At 43.0% G+C, this 7990-nt stretch overlaps 1 pseudogene; it reads right to left on the reverse strand.

Annotated features, from left to right (window-relative positions):
* Window positions 1–637: 637 nt before the first annotated feature.
* Window positions 638–7873, reverse strand: LOC114052423 (annotated as a pseudogene).
* Window positions 7874–7990: the final 117 nt, after the last annotated feature.

A 7990-nucleotide genomic window follows, 5' to 3' on the forward strand; every position in this document is an offset into this window, starting at 1 on the left:
GAAAACCGACAAAACAACAAAAACGACAAGGTTACTGGGTTTCTCTTCACTGGGGGTCTTTAAGTACTGAACAACTTCTTTTTGGAAGTAGAAGGGATTTTCATTTTGTTTTAATCTGTACAAGTCAGACTAAACAGTTTCTTATATCCCACCTAAGTCTGCAATGCTGTTAGAAAGCTGATGTTAGGTTTTATTTGTGGATAGGGAGCAGGAACCAGGGACCAGGTCTGGATTGATTGGGCTACTAGGAGTGTTGGCTGCTGATGAGAACTGGCCTCAGACTGGACTACCTAGGCTTTTGGCAGGTGTCTGGCTTTGGGGTTCCTCCTTTCTCTATCATCAGCAATAGAAAACCAGAGTAGAAGCTAATGTCCTTTAGGGCACTAAGTATAGGAAGCTGACTGTCCAGTTGTTATGGCCTGGCCATAACAAGAAGTTGGCCATATTTACTTCATTAGTTGGCCTTGATGACTTTGAAGACTCCTTCCCATTCAAAGAGTGTCTGGGGGAGATGGTTTTGGGACCCAGAGCCAGGAAGGGCTCGGCACAGAGACCACAGAACACTGATGTTCACCACTTTACTGCACATTTCTGGGGACAGCTTAAGTGACCTTGAACTCTATGAATTCATGGCCAGTTAGTTGCTACAGGAGCAAATAGAATCAAAGATAAGGCCCATCTGGCAGTGTTCCTGGAAGGTCTCCCCATTCACACAGTTATAGAAGGCATTCTTGTTGTGGGGTCAGGATAAAGGCCACTGGCCCTGGTGGCACCAAACCCGCTGCCACGGGAACTGCCCCTAGAGCTGCTGCCACTGCTGCCATGACTAGGAGTTTCAGTGATGGGAGCAATGGGCTTGGCAGGGGTCTTGCAACCTGGGAGGGAGGGAAAGTAGGTCATTAGTCTTCTGCTCCCTCTCAGATCCTGCTCCTGGTTCTTTCCTCCAAGGCTTTGTGTGGTCATTCCCCACTGACCTGGGCTTCCTCTCCTCATATTCCCATCTTGGCCTGGCTGATCTACCTCTGACATGTTCTTTTTTTCTTTTTTTTTGTTTGTTTTTTGTTTTTTTTTCCTTTAATGGTCATTTTTCTTTATTTTTTTGTTTTCAACATTTACTTCCATAAGATTTTGAGTTCCAAATTTTCACTCCATCTCACCCCTCCCCCCACCCCAAGATGGCATGCATTTTAAATACCCCTTCCCCTAGTCTTCCTTCCCTTCTGTCTCTCCCCCCTTCTCTTATCCCCTTCCCCTTCAATTTTCCTGAAGGGCAGGATGGATTTCTGTACCCCATTTCCTGTATTTCTTATTTCTCAGTTGCATGTGAAAACATTTTTTTTAAACATGCGTTTTTAAAACTTTGGGTTCCAAATTTTGTCCCTTCCTCTGTCCCCACCCACCCTCATTGATAAGACAAGCAACTAAATATAGGTTATATATATGCAGTTATGCAAAACACTTCCATAGTAGACATGCTGTGAAAAACTAACTCTATTTCCCTTAATCCTACCCCGCCCATCCATTTGTTCTATTCTTTCTTTTGACCCAGTCGCTCCTCAGAAATATTTGCTTCTGATTACTACTTTTCCCAATCTGCCCTCCTCTCTATCATTCCCCTACTCTCTTGTCCCCTTCCCCCCCTATTTTCCTGTAGGGTAAGACAGATTTCTATACCCAATTGAGTATGTATGTTATTCCCTCCTTAAGTCAAATCCTCTAAGAATAAGATTCACTCATTCCCTCTCACCTTTCCCCATTTCCCCTCCACTGTAAGAGCCTTTTCTTTTCTGTTTTTTTTTTTGTGGGATAATTCACCCCGTTCTACCTCTCCCTTTCTTCTTCTCCTAGTATATTCCTCTCTCACCCCTTACATTTATTCTCCAGACATGACCCCTTCATTTTCAACTCACCCTGTGCCCTCTATCTATCTATCTATATCTATATATACATACATATAATTTTTTCCTCTCCAACTACCCTAATACTGACAAAGGTCTCATGAGTTACAAATATCATCTTTCCATGCAGGAATGTAAACAGTTCAACCTTAATAAATCTCTTATGATTTCTATTTCCTGTTTACCTCTTCACATTCCACTGGAGTCTTGTATTTGAAAATCAAATTTTCTATTCAACTCTGGTCTTTTCATCAAGAATGCTTGAAAGTCCTCTATTTCACTGAATGACCATTTTTTCCCCTGCAGGATTATACTCAGTTTTTCTGGGTAGGTGATTCTTGGTTGTAATCCTATCTCCTTTGCCCTCTGGACTATTATATTCCACACCCCGCGGTCCCTTAAGGTAGAAGCTGCTAAATCTTGTGTCATCCTGATTGTGTTTCCCCAATACTTGAACTGTTTCTTTCCGGCTGCTTGTGATATTTTCTCCTTGACCTGGGAGCTCTGGAATTTGGCTACAATATTCCTAGGAGTTTTCCTTTGGGGATCTCTTTCGGGAGGAGATTAGTGGATTCCTTCAATTTCTATTTTGTCCTCTGGTTCTAAAATATCAGGACAGTTTTCCTGGATAATTTCTTGAAAGATGATGTCTAGGCTCTTTTTTGATCATGGCTTTCAGATAGTCCAATAATTTTTAAATTCTCTCTCCTGGATCTATTTTCCAGGTCAGTTGTTTTTCCAATGAGATATTTCACATTGTTTTCTAATTTTTCATTCTTTTGGATTTGTTTTACAGTGTCTTGATTTCTCATAAAGTCACTAGCTTCCAATTGCTCTCTTCTAATTTTTAAGGAAGTATTTTCTTCAGTAATCTTTTGGATTTCCTTTTCCATTTGGTCAATTTTGCTTTTTAGGGCATTCTTCTCCTCATTGGCTTTTTGGACCTCTTTTGCCATTTGGTTTAGGCTATTTTTCAAAATGTTATTTTCTTCAGTATTTTTTTGGGTCTCCTTTAACAAGCTGTTGACTTGTTTTTCATGATTTTCTTGCATCACTCTCAGTTTTTCCTCTACTTCTCTTATTTGCTTCTCAAAATCCCTTTTGAGCTCTTCCAACGCCTGGGACTGATTTATATTTTTCTTGGAAATGTTTGGATGTAGGATCTTTGACTTTGTTGTCTTCTTCTGGTTGTATGTTTTGATCTTCTTTGTCACCAAAGTAAGACAATATAGTCTGACTCTTTTTGCACTGCTTGCTCATGATCCCGGGCAATTACTTGAATTTTAAGCCTTTGTTAAGGTAAAAGTCTGTTTCCAATGTGGAGAATGTACTGTCCCAAGCTCTGGGGGTTTGTACAGCTGTTTTCAGAAGTACTTCTAGGGACCTGAAAGTTTTCAGTTCTTCCAAGGTGGTATGATAAAGGGCGAGGTGTTTCCTCTCCAGTGCCACAACAAGCTCCACCACACCAGCACTGCTCCTCCTCGCCCCAGGACCACCCCTCAGAACTGTGACCCAGATCCAAGCACCTGTAAAGCAAGAGATTCCTGCCTCAGCACTGGCAAAGAGATCCCTGCAACCCCCCTATGATCAGCCACTCGATTCCCCCTCAGTCTGTGGGCCGGAAGCTCAGGAAAAAGCCGTGGCCCCAGACTGTGCTCGAGACTTGCAGCTGAGACCTAGCTCCTCTCTCACTGCAGTCACAGACTTTTCCCACTGACCTAAGTTGTCTTTGGTGTTCAGGAGTTGAGAAGTCTGGAAACTGCCACAGCTGCCCGTGATTCAGTCCTCTGAGGCCTGCTTCAGGGTCATTGTGGCCTTCCTGCCAAGGCTGAACTGCACTCCTCTCCCCACCCGGCGCGATATACATTTCCTATCAGACATCCAGGTTGTCTTGGGCTGGAAATTTGTTTCACTCTGTCTTTTTGTGGGTTCTGCTGCTTTAGAATTTGTTTAGAGCCATTTTTTAGCTATTTGGAGGGCTTTGGGAGAGAGCTCAAGACAGTCAATGCTTTCCCTCCACCATCTTGGCTCCACCCCCTGACACATTCTTTAAGGACTTACTTAGTTCCCATTTTTACACTCTAACCCTCAGTGACTTCTCCCTCCTATGAATGTACAGAATTTATAATCCAAACCACATATTCACCATTCAATCATATGCTGCCAAAGGCAAAACTGCTTGTACTGTTATGTACGTTTTAATGTGTGTGAGACATCTCAACTGGTCTGGAAATTCCTTATAGCCAGGAACTTTATCTCATATGTCTTGGTATCCACCAGTTTTCTTCAAACTTTTTCCCCCCCTCAGGGCACAGAATTATTATTATTTTTTTTTGCCAGTAGGAATCAAGCCACGCTCCTGGAGAGTCAGGGGACTCATGTGATTACAAGTGTACATTCCAAAAAATTCCTTCAACACCTAGTTGAACCACCAGGCCTGGCATATGAGACCCACTTCTCTCTAGTATCTAACAGAGTGCTGCACACCTTGTGCTTATATTCTTTTTCATTCATTGAATGAATACATGGATTAGTGGAGGTTGACATGGGACTGTTCCTGATAAGCTACCCTGATTGGCTTGACAATCATTTGTTCACTCAGGGCTTTTCCCTAATTCCAAATTGAACAAAGGTCCTAATTTGGCCAGTTTCCATAATTTCCAGAGATGCTATGGCTCTGGGGACTAAGTGGGCCATTTCTCATGCGGGAAAACAATCAAATATTAAGAATGTTTATTTGAGTTCCTCCCTCTCCCTTCACTTTCAAATTCCAGGGAGTGGAAGAATTCCATTTCTCAATGTTATTATCACCCTATAAAGTATTGAGGAGGGGAAGGGGAAAGGGCACGTCTGCAATTCCCAATCACTTGCACTCTCCAGACCCAGGGCTTTCTTCAAAGTGTTGATCAGGGGGTATCTTCCCTGGACACAGACAGTACCCGGGAAGTCATCCAGATCAATGGCCCAGACCATGGCACCTCCAAAGTTATTCTTCTTCAGCCACTCAGCCTGTGGGGCCACGACAAGTATTTGCTCCAGGCCCAATCTTGGGTCCTTCCAAGGCTTTGGGCTACAAATAGAGATGTACTGACTCAGGGGAGCACAGAGAAATACTCTACCCTGATTTGGAAGCTCTTGGGGTTGTCATAAGCAACCCACTCACTGCGTTGGTAAGCACAGAGGACATCCTCAGAAGTCTCCCACACCTGAGTAACACCATCCTTCAGGAATGGCCAGATCTGAGAGAAGAGAATAATGAGACTGAAAGGCTGTCAAAAGTTTTCAGGGAAGGCATTGAGTATAAACTTTAAATTTTTTAAAAAAATTTAAAAACAATTATTGTGAATGTCACAAACACAGACATGAGCATTTCCATTTAGATAATAGAACACAAAGGAGTCATTTAGTCAGTGATCAATCATTGTATATTCATTATGTGCCATTATGTGCATTCATTATGTGCCATTGTATATTCATTATGTATCAGGACTATGCTAAGGGCTGAGGATAAAAGAAGGGAATGAGCTCACTCACTAATGGGTATGAGCTCACTCATCCAAGGAGCTCACCCACTAATGGGGACGTTATGCCAAAAGGTACCTACAAACAGAATATATACAGGGTAAATTGGAGATAATCCCAGGGGAAGGCAGGAAGATTAAGGACTAGAAAAGGCTTCTTGCAGAAGGTAGGACATTAGCTGAGACTTGAAAGAAACCAGGAAAGCTAGCAGGTGGAGATGAGGAGGGAGAGATTCAGTCATGGGAGACAGCCAGTGAACATGCCTTCAATAGGGACAGGGAGTGTCACTAAAGAGATGCCGTGTGAGGAGCCTCAAGGAGATCTATGTCACTGCCCCATGGAGACTCTGGAGAGGAGTAAGGTGAAAGAAGATTAGAAAGTTAGGAAGGGGGAAGGTAATGAAGGGCTTTCCAAACCAAACAGGATTTTATATTTGATCTTGGAGATCACAGGGAGCTCTGGAGTGGATTGAATTGGGGGCAGGGGGTGACATGGTTAGACTCGCACATTAGAATGATTAATTTTGTATCTGAATGGAGGGTGGACTGTAATGGGAGAGACTTGAGGCAGGGAGACCAACCAGCAGGATAATGCAATAGTCCAGGTGTGAGGTGATGAGGGCCCGTGCCAGGGTTGTGGCAATGTCAGAGGAGAGAAGGGGGCACATAGGAGAGATGTTAGAAAGGTAGAAATGACCAAACTGGGCATGATTGATGAGAGAAAGTGAGGAGTTGAGGATGACATCTAGGTTGCAACCCTGGCTGTTTGGGAGGTTGGTGGTACCCTCAATAGTAACAGAGAATTTCAGAAGAAGAAAGGTTTTGGGGGAAGGATAATGACTTCTGTTTTGAACATGTTAAGTTTGCTTGCTGTTTTTCCTTTGCTCTCGAAGAGGACTACCACATGGGGAAGGTGATGACATGACATTCAAGTGAATTAGATTTAAGTGAGGGAGGGCTAAGAGGGCTATGGAATGTTTAGTTCAAGGTACAAAAGGAAGCTGCGCTACAGTGGGTAGAGTGCTGGGCTTGTAGTCAGGAAGACTCATCTTCCTGAGTTCAATTCTGGCCTCAGACACGTATTAGCTATGTGACCCTGGGTAAGTCACTTAACCCTGTTTGCTTCAGTTTCCTCATCTGTAAAATGAGTTGGAGAAAGAAATGGCAAACCATTTCATTCCATTATCTCCACCAAGAAAACCCTAAATAGGGTCACAAAGAACCAGACACAGCTGAAATGACTGATGAACAAATACAAAAGGCAGTTCGAGATTAGAGATTGGAGGTCAGGAGAGACTTTAGGGCTGACTCAAATAGATTTGAGAATCTTTTGCATAAAATTCATGGCAGCCTCTGTGACCATCAAGTGAAATAGGACAGAGGGATTAGTAAAAATAATTTTATATATGAAACTGTGAATTAACGTAAACCACTTCAAAGGGAAAGCACATAAACCTTCTGTGATCTTACTTAGCATGGGGATTCTAAATCTTGTACAGACTTTTAATAATTAAAAGGATGACGGGGGGTTTAAAGTGAGGGTCTCACTTTACCAGGTCTCTTTCAACTGTAATATCTGATTATTGCAAGACTCAGCTGCTTTGGAAGGAAGGGCACTCTACTTTAGATGCAGGGCAGCCCTGTGCTGAATACAGTGACTGCTAGTCCCACGTCTCCACGTATGGCCTGCACAAAACCCGAATGAGGTCCCAACTTGAGTAAATGCTCAGGTACTTCTTACCTCCAACCTGACACACTAATTTATTTCAAGAACCTGTGATTTTACTTATGTAAATACTACTTCTTCTGATACAGATGACAACACTTCCATGCCTTAAATAGATAGCTTCGTCAGCTGCAGTGACCAAAAGTCATCATTTCTCGCTGGTCAACTCTCTACTCAGAATTTCATTACATGGGTCCTAAGCCAACAGAACATTACTGGACCCAGATTAAAAGTTTTTCTAGATTGACAGAACCTGCTAAAGTTTGTTCTCTGCTGCCACAGTTTGGAGAACCCAGTATTCCCTTCATGGCCTGGCACCAAATTAGACTAGGACTTTGGTTGAAGTCCTTCTGTGAATAATTCCTTTGTAATATAATCAAAATTTCCAGCTCCAGATATTAATCAAATTGGACAAAGAAGAAAGCCAAGCATTGTTGGGGGAAAAATGTGACCTTTGTATTTCTACCTACAAGTGGAGAGTCACGAATAACCTCTTATCATCTTTATACAGCTTTCTAGCTACATACCTTATACTAAGCCCAGAATCCAGCCTGCCTGGGGTAGGGGCCAGCAGGGCTGGGGCCGGTGGTGCGTGCCCCAATGCCATCGTTAGAGGAGTTGCTCAGCATGAAAGTATGTCCATAGGATGGAAATCCAACAGTGAGCTTCTCAAGTGGTGCTCCATGGTCCTTCCAGAAATTCATGGCATAATCCTGGATGGGACGCATGTTAAATAGATCTGGGTGCATCCTCTACTAAGTGCCTTCCCTCTTTCCTCCTCCATCTCTCCCTGCCTTCCCAGTATGTAAGGGATCTTTGCCTCACCTGGTTGTATGACACTATGC

The sequence above is a fragment of the Vombatus ursinus genome, unplaced genomic scaffold, assembly GCF_900497805.2.
Source record: "Vombatus ursinus unplaced genomic scaffold, bare-nosed wombat genome assembly UNPS02000081.1, whole genome shotgun sequence".
Taxonomy (NCBI): domain Eukaryota; kingdom Metazoa; phylum Chordata; class Mammalia; order Diprotodontia; family Vombatidae; genus Vombatus; species Vombatus ursinus.